This window comes from Pteropus medius, unplaced genomic scaffold, assembly GCF_902729225.1.
Source record: "Pteropus medius unplaced genomic scaffold, Ma_sr-lr_union100, whole genome shotgun sequence".
Lineage (NCBI taxonomy): Eukaryota > Metazoa > Chordata > Mammalia > Chiroptera > Pteropodidae > Pteropus > Pteropus medius.
In genome coordinates this window covers 37740-50248 of record NW_024355203.1, presented here as the reverse complement: position 1 = coordinate 50248, position 12509 = coordinate 37740, and positions in this window count along the sequence as shown.

Here is a 12509-nt window from a genome sequence, read left to right as displayed (position 1 = left end):
TAGAATGACAGGAAATCCAAGTGGTGACAAGGGGAAAGCCTGATGCAACTGATGACGCAAAAATGTTCTTTATTGGTGAGGAAAAGTAAAATATATATCCTTTTTTCTCTAGGTTATACCTTCTTTTTTACCATGAAAACAGAAAAACAAAAATGACTAAATTTAATGCTAGGCGAAAACATAAATTAGCAGTTCACAGAAAATGAAATACCAAAAATCAGTAAACATATAATCATGTACTGTATAGCAAGCTGAAAAAGACATCCCCCAAAAGATATTCACATCCTAATCTCTGGAAACTGTGCATGTTACTTTATATTGCAAAGTCTTTGCAGATAATTAATCAAGGGTCTTGGGATAGGAAGATTATCCTGGATTATAAGGCTGACCCTAAAGGCAATCACATGTATCCTTATAAGAGGAAAGCGAAGGGAGATTTGACACACATACAGAGAAAAAGGCAACGTGAAGACTGAACAGAGAGAGATTTGAAATCTTTGCCTCAAAGACTGGAACGTTGTGGCCAAAAGCCAAGGAATACTAAGAAGTCACCAGAAACAGCTTCTTCCCTAGAGCCTCTGGAGGAAATGCGGCCCTGCTGACACACTGATTTCCACCCAATGATACAAATTTTTTAACTTTTGGTTCCTAGAACTGTGAGAGAATTTTTTTATTACTGTTTTAAGTTACCTAGTTTGTGATAATTTGCTACAGCAGCCACAGTAAACAAATCCATGCTCTATTAATTAAAAATATAAATTAAAATAACTGAGATATTGTTCTGCACTTATCTCATGGGCAAAGATTTAAAACCGTGAAGAAATATGGTGAAAGAAGAAAAGTGTGGTACTTTTATTCTATTCCACTGCAATTTCAAAATATGCATAGTAATAAACACAACCCTTAATTCATATATTATCTTCTTGGAATTTTTTCTGCTAACATATTCAAAAATTGTGAAGTGACAAATGTACCTTGATATTTATTGCAGCATTGTTTAGAGTAGCAAATTCTGTAAATAGCTTAAGTATCCACCATTGAGTGACCAGAATTACACTATAATATTTTAGCTATAATATTTTAGCTATAATAATAATATTTGTAAGATTATATATAATAATATATATGTAATTTGTAAGATTACATATATATTATTCTTTGCCCAGCCTTATAATAATATATAAGATTATTTTAAATGAGAGTCTTTTGTCTAAGTTTCAGCTGAGATCCTACAAACAAAACAATAGTTGCCAAAGTGAAGCATGAGTTTATTTACGCAGTTCATGTAAGGAAACTATATGAAAAAAGCTTTTGTGACCTACAGCCCACACTTGAGACTATAAAGGAGTTTAAATTGAAGGTAGGTAAAGAGAGAATTTCTTTGGAGGTATTTGTGGTAGGACTCTGATTCTTTCTCTCTTATTTCACCATTACACTTATCTCTTGGAAGGAAAAGATGAAGGAACTTTTCATTGCTAATTTGACAAGAGGGGCTTTATTTAAGGAAACCAGCTGAAGATTTTGAAAAGTGTCCACTGAAGTTTGGGGAACACCTGGTGTTTGACTCATACACGAGAATTTTATAGAAGCTGTAGAATTATCTGGACAGAAAAAGGGTCATATTAAGAACAAACTTCACTTCCACTTACAGGATGAGCAAGGCTATGAGTGTGTTTTCTACAAACTGGTCTGTTAATATGCAATCAGAGAAACAGAAAAGAGCTTAAAGCCATCTAAGCAGGGACTTGGCCTAAAAAAGCTACCTGAAAGAGAGCTGGGGCTCTAGTCTCAAGAGTCTAAGGGGTAGGCTATGAGACAGCAAGGAACTTAAGAGCCATCACACACGTCATGTGGATGAATTATTTTCAGTGGTTCTTTGCCCAGCCTTGGGTAGTGTGTTCTCATGCAAATCCTCTGATCATTAATCAGCTGAACACTTGAGGGGGACCCTCTGCCGATCTTTGGTGTTCTCTCTCTGTACAGCTCTCTCCTGAGAATAATAGCCACTATAGTCTCCCCAGATTGTCAATTCCATCCCAAGGATCCTCCAGGGCAATGGCTGGAAACTCTATAGCCAGGAAATTCTCTCTAGGGAGTAAGCTTGGCAATTCTAGGCCTCAACTTGTTTATGTTCCATCTCTGAAGAATCTCTGTTCTTTGTTGACTGATATTTTAAGTGTATTGTAACTGTTGTCTGTTTAGGGCATTTCAGGTGAGAGGATGAATTCAGTCCTTATTATTCCACTTTAGTTAGAAGTATAACTCTGAAGTTTTTAAAGTAGAAATGTCAGATAAAAATATATAATAAAATTCTAAACAAATGGAGTCTTCTCCATTTTACACATCTTCCTTCTCATCCAAGAGGCTTTTGAAATGACAGAAGAAAATAAGCTCTAAAAGACTGAATCCCTTGTCTTTACCTAGTTAACTCCCTTAAGATCTTAGCTCACTCTTTCAAGGTTCATTTCCCTCATCTCTCACTTTAAGGCTGTTTACCCACAATTCATAACATATGCTTCCATTACAATTTTATTTTTATGTAAGCAGTCATTTGGTTAATCGCAATTTTCCTTCTTAAAATGTAAAAAAAAAAAATTATGAAACGTAAGCACTATGAGGATAGGTGCCCAGTTTTGTTTTGTTTTTTTTCTCACTAATCTCTCCCCAGTGGCTATTTTGTTATAGTGCTAGAGATCAAGGAACTGTGTCTCTTGGACATCAAATGTATTAGCTAACATCCTCCCTATAATAATTTTGAAAAACTATGTACCCCTCACATCTTTTAAGTAATTTCTGATGTACTGAAAAAATTGTAATTTCAAATAAAATGATGCCAATTTTTGAATCATAACCAATGGAACTTAAATATCACTATGAGTTTTTACTTATCTCCTGAAAATTGTCTTAACCTAGTTTATGTCTCAATATGTTTTGTTGATCGCTGTTAAAGGAAAATGAACAAAAACTTAGATATGAGACACCTTGAGACTATAAAGGACTTCAAATTGAAGTTAGGTAAGGAGAGCATGTTTTCCTTTGTTATACTGAAGCATTGTCTAAAAGGTTCACTTTGGATTATTTGATTCTTTAAGAAATTGTACCTTTGTTTGGATGGCAATTTATTTATTAGAGTCTAGACTTTGAAGTTACGTGTTAACTTATACAGATGATATTCAGTAGAGATGTGTTATTTCTCTCAGATAGAGAAAATACTCTTAATAATTTATTTTTGCAGTAAGATATTAAACAGCTTTGTCTCCAATTTGGCAACCGTATTACAGAATGCCTTTCTTAAACCACAATATAACCACTGTTTGAATTCTCCTTTGAACCAGCTCTCCCACATACTGTTTTCCTCATTATTTCCCTCATTATTGAGTTAAATAAATATTTGACATATGTTCACTTTATAACCTTAACTTTTGAAAGTTATTCTTGTATAACATCCTTCCTGAAGTAAGAAAACAAAAATACTATATATATATTGAAATTTTAATATGTGTTTTATGCCTGTGGTGTAAGGATTTAAGGGTTATTTAAAAACAAAATTCAATTTAAAGATCTAATTGGCTTTTTTAAATGATTTATGAATTGGGGAGAATCCAATCTAACGACTAGAAGGGCACTCCAGTGAGTTGTGAAAAATGGAAGATTTTTATAGGCAGAAAGAGGGTGAGACCAAGAAATTAAAAGTGAGTTATTTCCTACAAGGATACCTTCCCTTAGGAGAAGACAGCAGTCTTATCAGGCAGATTGTCTCACTAGCGTTATCAGGAAATTCCAGACTGATTGCTTTAAAATTCCACTCCTAGTAGAGTCTGAAACTGCAATCAGATTAGTTATTGGTTTTGTCTTGTAGATTTATTTTTGTTACTGAAGGGAACCAGAGTTTGCCATCTCCAAATATGCTTCTTTGGGGATATTGGTTAATCTAGGCTGATTAATTTTAAGAAACAGCGGACAGGGGACAAGCTCTGAAGACCAAGTAGAAGTTACCTTTTGTAAAGGACATTTACATTTGTCAGGGAAATCTCCATCTGTAAGGGTGTCCTCCTCAGCATACCAGGCCTGGCTTCACTATCAATGGAGAAGGTGGGGACTTAAATCTGCATAACAACCCTACCCTTGTTTACTGTGCTTTTCCTGGTCACCTCTCTTTACCGACTCACCACCCCCCAACATCCTCCTTTGTCTTTAGCTGAAGGTGGTATTTAATGTGATGACTTTCACCATTTGGGCAAATTACTCAGTGTTCTGGGTCTCTACCATGTATACAGGACACATTCTTGTTATTAAACTTTAATTTGCTTTTCTCCTGCTAATTTGTATCATTGAAATGGAGGCCTTCATGATTTTGATTTGATTTGTAACTATAGCTTTAGAAATCATATTTTTCCTCTCTCTCTACACCCCCTAGAGATCTCACCTTTTTTCTGGATAATCAGTAACCCTTGAAGTAGAAGACAACAGCCTAGTCTGGACCTCTGGCAGGCTAAGGATAACATCTTGACCTAATTTATGTTTCAGCTCCTGAGCTCTACGGTGGAATGATGACCCCCTGGCTACGTTTTCAAGAAACTAGACAGAGGGACTCCAGGGAAGACCTCAGAGCTGTCCTCAAAACCTGAAGAAATGATTTATTACCCTTACCTCACCTCCAACCAGTCAGCTCCCTACACGACTCCCCTAACCCACTATGTCTTGTGATTTTGCCCTATAGAATCTGTAACCTACGTGCTATCGAGAAGTTGGGTCTTTCAGAACACTAGCTCACCTGTTCTCCAGACTGGCGCCAATTCTATAAGTTTCTTCCTTCCTCCACTGCAAACTCCTGGTTGTGCATTTTTTTGGGCCATTGCATGCAGGCAAAACAAACTCAAATGTTTGAGTGTGATAACATTGTTACCGCTGGGGTGATGTTAAATTCAGCGTCGCCCCAGTGGCTTGGGGGAGAACGGTGGTGCTGTGTGTTGTGTTGTCCCTTGGTTCTTCCCCACTGACAAAGCAAAGAATTACAGGTCAGTGAGATTTAGAAAAAGTAAGATTTATCTAAAGTGCATTTTGGAAGGCGACAGGCCATGCTAAGGAAGGCTGCAGCCATATGGAATTTGGGAGGTGAAGAGATAAGAAAGAGCATGCCCCAAGGAGTAGTCAATTTTCAGCAACAGGAGCTGTGACAAAGCAGAAGTGGGAAGATCTGTTCATATTTGGGCCATAATGGGAGGTCCTAGATGATCCCTATGTGAAGTTACCTTGACTGACAGCTGGCTTCTATATAACACTTTTGCCTACTGTGCATGTGCTTACCCAGAATTCAGTCTGTTATAACTAGATTCATGAACTTCCAGGCATAAACATAGTATTCTAATGAAGCTTAAATTGTAGGCAAATTAGAGCAGTATCTTCTAAGCAGGCGTCTGTACATGGATTAGGCCAGCTGAGACTATGGCCCTCTTGTCCTTTGTCTCTGGGTATGCAAGAGGGGTTCTCTAACTACCAATAGGGTGTTCTTCGGGTGGTCTGTAGGCTAAGCCTTTATTCCTTTGTTCACCTGTCGCTAGTGTCTGACAAACTACCTAACAACATCATGTCAATTTGATTATTAGCCAGGAAAACCTTGAAAGGTAGAGGAAAACTTTTCCTCCCTGACATTAGAATGATGGTTAGTGTACAATTGGTCAAAACAATGTGAGTACATTTTATATATTTATAATTATTACACAGTAAAGTTTTATGAAAACTGTACTTCCTCTTAAAATATGATAGGAATTAGCCTCATTATTTAATATCTGACAGCTAATTTTTTTATTAATGGGTAGAAGGACATATTAAACATTTTACAAGATGGAATGAGAATTGAATTTGTAAATTAAATAGAATAAGTATTTCATAATATGATTTGATAAAATAGGTTTTAACTTCATTATTAAAAGCCTATACTAAATTTGAACAAAATCAGATAAAACTTTTATCCTTGAATTTTATCCAGTGTGTCTTGAAAATGTTCCATATGAACCTTCCAGTTCCATATGATAGTATTAACATCATTAACCAGTACAGCTTTGGCTACTGAAAGGTAATTGTCTTTCTGATTACTGACTTGCCCTCAGAGATGAGTATTGAGAAAAGCTGAATAGAGTTGCCTATATTTACATATGTGGAAAAATATTATTTTGAGCATTCAGTATTTCTTACTAAGACTTTATTTACTTTTCTCTCATGAGACTCTCCTTCAAAGGAGATGTGTTCCTTTACAATCGTCTGATGGGGAAAGAAAGGCATTAAGTAAATTATTACTCCTACCATCACACTATACCACATAACTGAATTCAGAATATCTCATCATGGGGCAAAGTACCAAATTTCTAACAGATGGCTCATAATCAAAATATGTAGAAAACAGGAAATACTGGGAACTTTATATGTTTATGCTTCCTCGATTCAAGTTTAAAGCAGGCTTTCCATTTGTTGGCGCCCTGGAGATTTTCACACCCTGAGAAAATGCTCCATTGTGGGACTAAGAGTGGGTAAGAATTGCAAAGAAGATTCAATATATAATTCTTATGTAAAGAGAGAGGAATTCTACTGTGAACTCATAGCTTTCACAGTCAAATCAGTTTCAGAAAGGAATAACTACATAGAGAAGGTGACTGCTTCAGAATTTATGCCTTTAAAATGATCTATTCATAATTCCCTACCTCCAGAAAAGGTTTAGCTAACTTCCAAGGATGGATGATCTCCAGATAGAAGGCTATTTGTCCAAGGCATTCAGTGTGAGCTTCAGAGCAGAGAAATGCAGAAAGCAGAAATTTGCCTCTAGGCTGTTTTCTAATTTTTTCTTATGATAAGAGTCACTTGGGGTTCCTACTAGACTTTACGAATCTGCCGCCCTTCCCTGGAGATTCTGATTCAGTCAGTCTGGAGTCTGACCCTTCAATTTGTAGTTTTAATAAGTGCTCAGGTGATATTTGTACCATATAAAACGAGATGCACTTTGAGAAAATGCCTCAAGGATGTAGTTTTCAAATCTGGCTTCTCAATTTTTGATTTAGGGGAGCTAAAAAAAGCAAAAAATAAAAAAATTCAGGTGCCAGGCTTCAATTAAATCAAACTTTCTAGGGGTAGAGTATAGACATAACTTTTTATTCATTAAGACTGTTTTTTTAGAGCAATATTAGGTTCACAGAAAAGTGAGGAGAACATACAGAAATTTTCCATATACCTCCTGCCTTCACGCATGCATAACCTCTTCCATTATCAACATCCTCACAAGAGTGGTACATTTTTTACAATTGATGAACCTACATTGACACATCGTAATCAACCAAAGTCCATAGTTTACCTTGGGGCTCACTCTTGGTTTGGACAAATATATAGTGACAGGTATCCATCATTATTTTATTGTTAGCCTAAAAATAAATGTCCAAAGTGAGAGGCAACAAGTGTTTCTTTGAGATATAAAAGAATAGCTATTCTGGGAACACTGATTCAGGCAGAAAATAAAATAATGTTCTGATTAGGAGGTGAAGGCAAGAGGTACTTATGAGAAAGGGAAAGGAAATAATTACATGAATAGAAGGAATAAATTTCTATGGGTGCAGATAAGTTAAGGAAAGAATTTCTATAGGTGCAGATAAGCTAACGTAGTGATGTTAATCCTGATGTCTTTAACTTTCAGTCCCATAGTCATAACTTCTGCTTCATCGTTAGTTGTGCAGTCTTTTGGAATATAATGCAGCTTTAGGCCCAGTCCAAAGGTTATTTTGCCCTGTTTTAACATTTCAAATATTTGAGGCATAAAATATGCAAGGCAGTTCCTCTGGCGTGGCAGCTCAGATTCCATTTCGAAGTGGCTCCATTTATATTATTTTTTACGGTATCATATGGAGGATTTTCACTGCCCTAAAAGCCGTCTGTATCTGCCTATTTACCCCTCCCACCTTCTCAACCCTGGCTGATCTTTTTACTGTCTCCATAGTTTTGCTTTTTCCAGAATATTATATAATTTGAATCATATAGTATGTAACCTTTTCATATTGACTTCTTTCACTTAGTAATATGCATTTAAGTTTTCTCCATGTTTTTTCATAGTGTGATAGCTAATTTGTTTTTAGAGCTGAATAATATTCCATTGTCTGGATGTACCACTGTTTATTATTCATTCATTTACCGAAGGACATCTTAGTCGGTTCCAAGCTTTTGACAATTATGAATAGAGCTGCTATAAACCTCAGTGTGAAAGTTTTTTGTGGATATGTTTTCAACTCTTTTGGGTAAACACCAAATAGCATGATTGCTGGATCATATGCTAAGAGTATGTTTAGTTCTGCAAGAAACCGCTGAAGTGTCTTCCAAAGTGGCTGAACCATTTTGCATTCCCACCAGCAATGAATGAGAGTTCCTGTTGCTCCACATTCAGTGTTGTCAGTGTTCTGAATTTGGGCCATTCCAATAGCTGTGTAGTGGCATCTCACTGCAGTTTTAATTTGCATTTTCCTGATGACATATGATGCGGTGCATCTTTTCATATGCTTATTTGCCATCTGTAGAGACATCACTTTTTAAAGTTCCTCGGACATTTTAGTGCAAAATTTGAAATGCAAGAGGGTAGCAAATTACTTCACATGGGCTAGATCTGGCCCACTGCCTGGTTTTGTGAATGTAGTTTTAATGGAATATAGACACACCAATTTGTTTCTGTATTGTCTATGGCTGTTTTCATGCTACAATAGCATGGTTGAATAGTTGTGACAGAGACCGTATGGCATGTGAGGGAAAGCAGAATTTACTACCCCAAAATATGCCTTTTGGGATATTGATTATTTTAAACTGGTTATTGTTAAGAAACAAAAGACTCAGAAAGAACCATTGACCTTCTCCCTAACTGCCTAAAAAAATTAGATAGAGAATTTGCTACAGTTAACTATGGTTTAATATGAACTAGATGTGATAGACAGAGAGAAATCTAGCAAGGCCCCTTTAACCAGAGTCTTCTCTGAGTCCCATCATTAAAGATGGCCCAGTAAACATTTGTTTACCAAACATTTGCTTTTTCATCTCCATGTGAATTGCCTTCCTGTCCTTTGAAGCCCAAACCACAACCCCACCCCCAACCCTTAGTTCAAGATGGTATATGAGCCTTAACTGCCTGATCTCTTCTGGGGTCTCATAGTCTTATGGAACAACCATATGTACATACATAATAAATTTGGTCATTTTTCTTCTCTTAATCCAGTTCATGTTAATTTGACCATTAGTCCAGCCAGAAGAACTAAGAAAGGTAGAAGGAAAAATAATTTTTCTACCTCCGTGTATGCAAAGCCTGGAATATTTACTATCTGGCCCTTTATAGGAATTGTTTGCTTACCACTGCCTCAGATTTAGAAATCATCATGGCCTTTTAAGAATTACTTTAGAAAGAGCTAGGGTAGTTGTGGACTTGTACCCCAACTCAGAAAAACATGGCTTACAGCTTCAGGTTCTCTCTCAGTACTTTCTAAGGAAGGGCTCCTAATGGGATCTGAGAGAAACAGAAACAGAACAAAGTCTGAGGTAACTCTTGACCTCTACAACACAAATATTTGTTTATGAGATGCATGTTTGGAATTGCAATTTACTTATGACAAACTAGTATATGAATAGAATTCTACTGTCCAAAGGAGAGGAAGTTGGTTAGCCACTAAAGTTTGGAATTAATCCATAGCTAAGTTTCCAGTAGTAATGGAAATTTTACAGAAAATGCGCAATCTATAAGAATAAACTATAATCTCTGCTGAAGCACACAATAGAGGTTTTGCATACATGAAAACTTCCCTTATATGGGAAGACTCAATATTGGTTCTCAATTTCTTCTGCACTAATCTATAATTTCAATACAATTCAAAATGGCTTTACTTTTATCAATTAAAAATAATTGAAAAAATTATAGAAAAATGAAGATAGAAGGATTTCTAAGGGAAAATTATAAAATTTGAAATGAAGGGAGAATTCCTTTTGTTGTGGCACGAACGATTCTGAGACCCATGGAGCCAATTGAGATTAATTATGAGCCTTTATTAGTCGGCCGGCGACTGACTCTCTACCACACAGGGTTAGAGGAGATCAGCCCCGAGCTTCCCGAGGAGGCAGCTTATAAGGTCTTTTACTACATCTTTGAATGAACGGATTACAAGAAGCAGAAGTTAGTCCTTAACTTTTTGTACACAGATAAATGTATTCGGGGAACTCTCAGCAAACAGGGCCTAATAAACAGTTTTATCATCTTTACCTTGGAATGTTGCACTTCTCCTGGGGCTGGCGCCTGGAGATATCACCTCCCTGAAACTGAGTTACTGCTCTCCCTAGGGGCTGGCGCCTGGAGATACCACCTCCCTGAAACTGGAGAATTTCCGCTTTTACACTTTGCAGATGTTCAATTATTTATAATGCCTACAATGGAATGTGTTATTGGCTCAAGATTAGGTGAATCGGTGGAATATATTAATATATAAAAAATTAGCTTTTTATATCAATTGGAGAAAACAATAGATTTATTTCATTGTCTCTCAAATATGATGAAAAGTGTCCACTAATCATGAATTTGAGAAAAACTCTTTTAAAAGCTAAATGTTAAAACTTTACATTTCCTGAATGTGTGACTACGTAAGGGAATATAAATAAGGACCTGGAAATCAATAGATAGCATTTGATTATGACTTAGTCAGTCTCAGACTGTCTAATAAGTGATGTTAGGAAAATCTCGTTAGTATATGTAGAAAAATAAAACCCGACCCCTTGTTCTCTCAAATATAAAGAAGATTAATTCCACATGGTTTAGGAAGCTACATAAGAAAAAAAATTATAAAGTTAATATAGAACAATTAGAAGAATATATTTGTCAACTAAGTTTGAAAGAGAACTTCTTAAATAAGGCTCAAAAAACATCAGCCACGAGACCCAGAAAAGGATTGATTTGATTACATCAAAATACAGTAGTTCTCCCCAAACCCCTACCCTCTGCTTATCTGCAGTTTCACTTTCTGTGGTTTCAGTTACCCATGGTTAGCTGTCATCTGAAAATATTAAATAGAAAATTCCAAGAATAAACGATTCATAAGTTTTAAATCATAGACTGTTCTGAGTAGCATGATGAAATGTGCTGTCCAGTTCCATCCCCTTGCCCAGTGCGTCCACACTGTAGATACTCTCTGCTCACCAGTTAGTTAGTAACTGTCTCAGTTATCACAGCGCTTGTGTTCAAGTAACCTTATTTTACTTAATAATGCCACATTCGCAAACTTTTATTACAGTATATTGTTATAACTGTTGTTTTCTTGTTAGTTATTTTTGTTAATCTCTTAATGTGCTTAATTTATAAATTAAACTTTATCATAAATATATATGTATAAGAAAAACAGTGTAATAGGGTTTGGTACTATTCACAGTTTCAGGCATCTACTAGGGGTCTTGGAACGTATCCCCCACAAATAAGGAGGTACTACTATAAAAATTTTTAAGTTTTTCCCCAATAAAGGACACCCAGAATAAATCTAACAGACAGATAAAATAAGGGAAAAAGATAGTTGTAACATCTAAAACCCATAAAAACATAAACAGAGGATATAAATAGACAATTCAGCAAAGACAATACCCAACAGGTGAATGAATATATAAAAAGATAATCAAACTCATTTGTAATCAAAAAATGAAATTACAATAACAGAAAGGTAGCACTTTACATTAGCAAATAAGAAAAAATTGCACATTGCAAGTATCAGTACACATGTGAGAAATAGGATCCCTTGTGTCCTGCTGTTGGGTATATTAACCATTGCAAATCTGGATATAAATTTGTCAGTACTTAGTCATATTAAAGTTGAACGTACTCTATGCTGTAGTGATACCACTACCATATACCTGGAAACCATTCAAGTGTCTTTAACAAATGAATGGATAAACAAATTATGATATATTCATAAAATGGAATAATATTCTGACACATGCTATATGAGTTGCTTAGGGCTTCTGTAACAATGTACCACAAACCGTGTGGCTTAAAAAACAGAAATTTATTGTCTCAGTTTTGGAAGCTGGAAGCCTGAAATCGAGGTGTCAGCAGGGCCGTGCACCCTCTGAAACTTGTAAAGAGGAGAATCATCCCTTACCTCTTCCTAGCTTCTGGTGGTTTCAGGCAATCTTTGATGTTCTTTGGGTTGGCAATGAATCACTCTAATCATTGATTATCACAGGGCATTCTTCCTGTGTGTTTCTTCACATAGCCTACTCTCTGTGAATGTCTGTATCTATGTCCAAGTTATCTATTTTTATAAAGACACCAGTCATAGGCCCCACCTTGCAGCTCCAGCACTTCACTCCCTGTCTCTCTCATCACATGACATCTTGCATATCTGTGTTTCTGTGTCTCTTCTCTTATAAGGATGCTAGTCATAGTGGAATAAGGGTCTACCCTACACCAGTAGGACCTCATTTTATCTTAAATAATTACTTCTGCAATGACCTCAGTTCCAAAT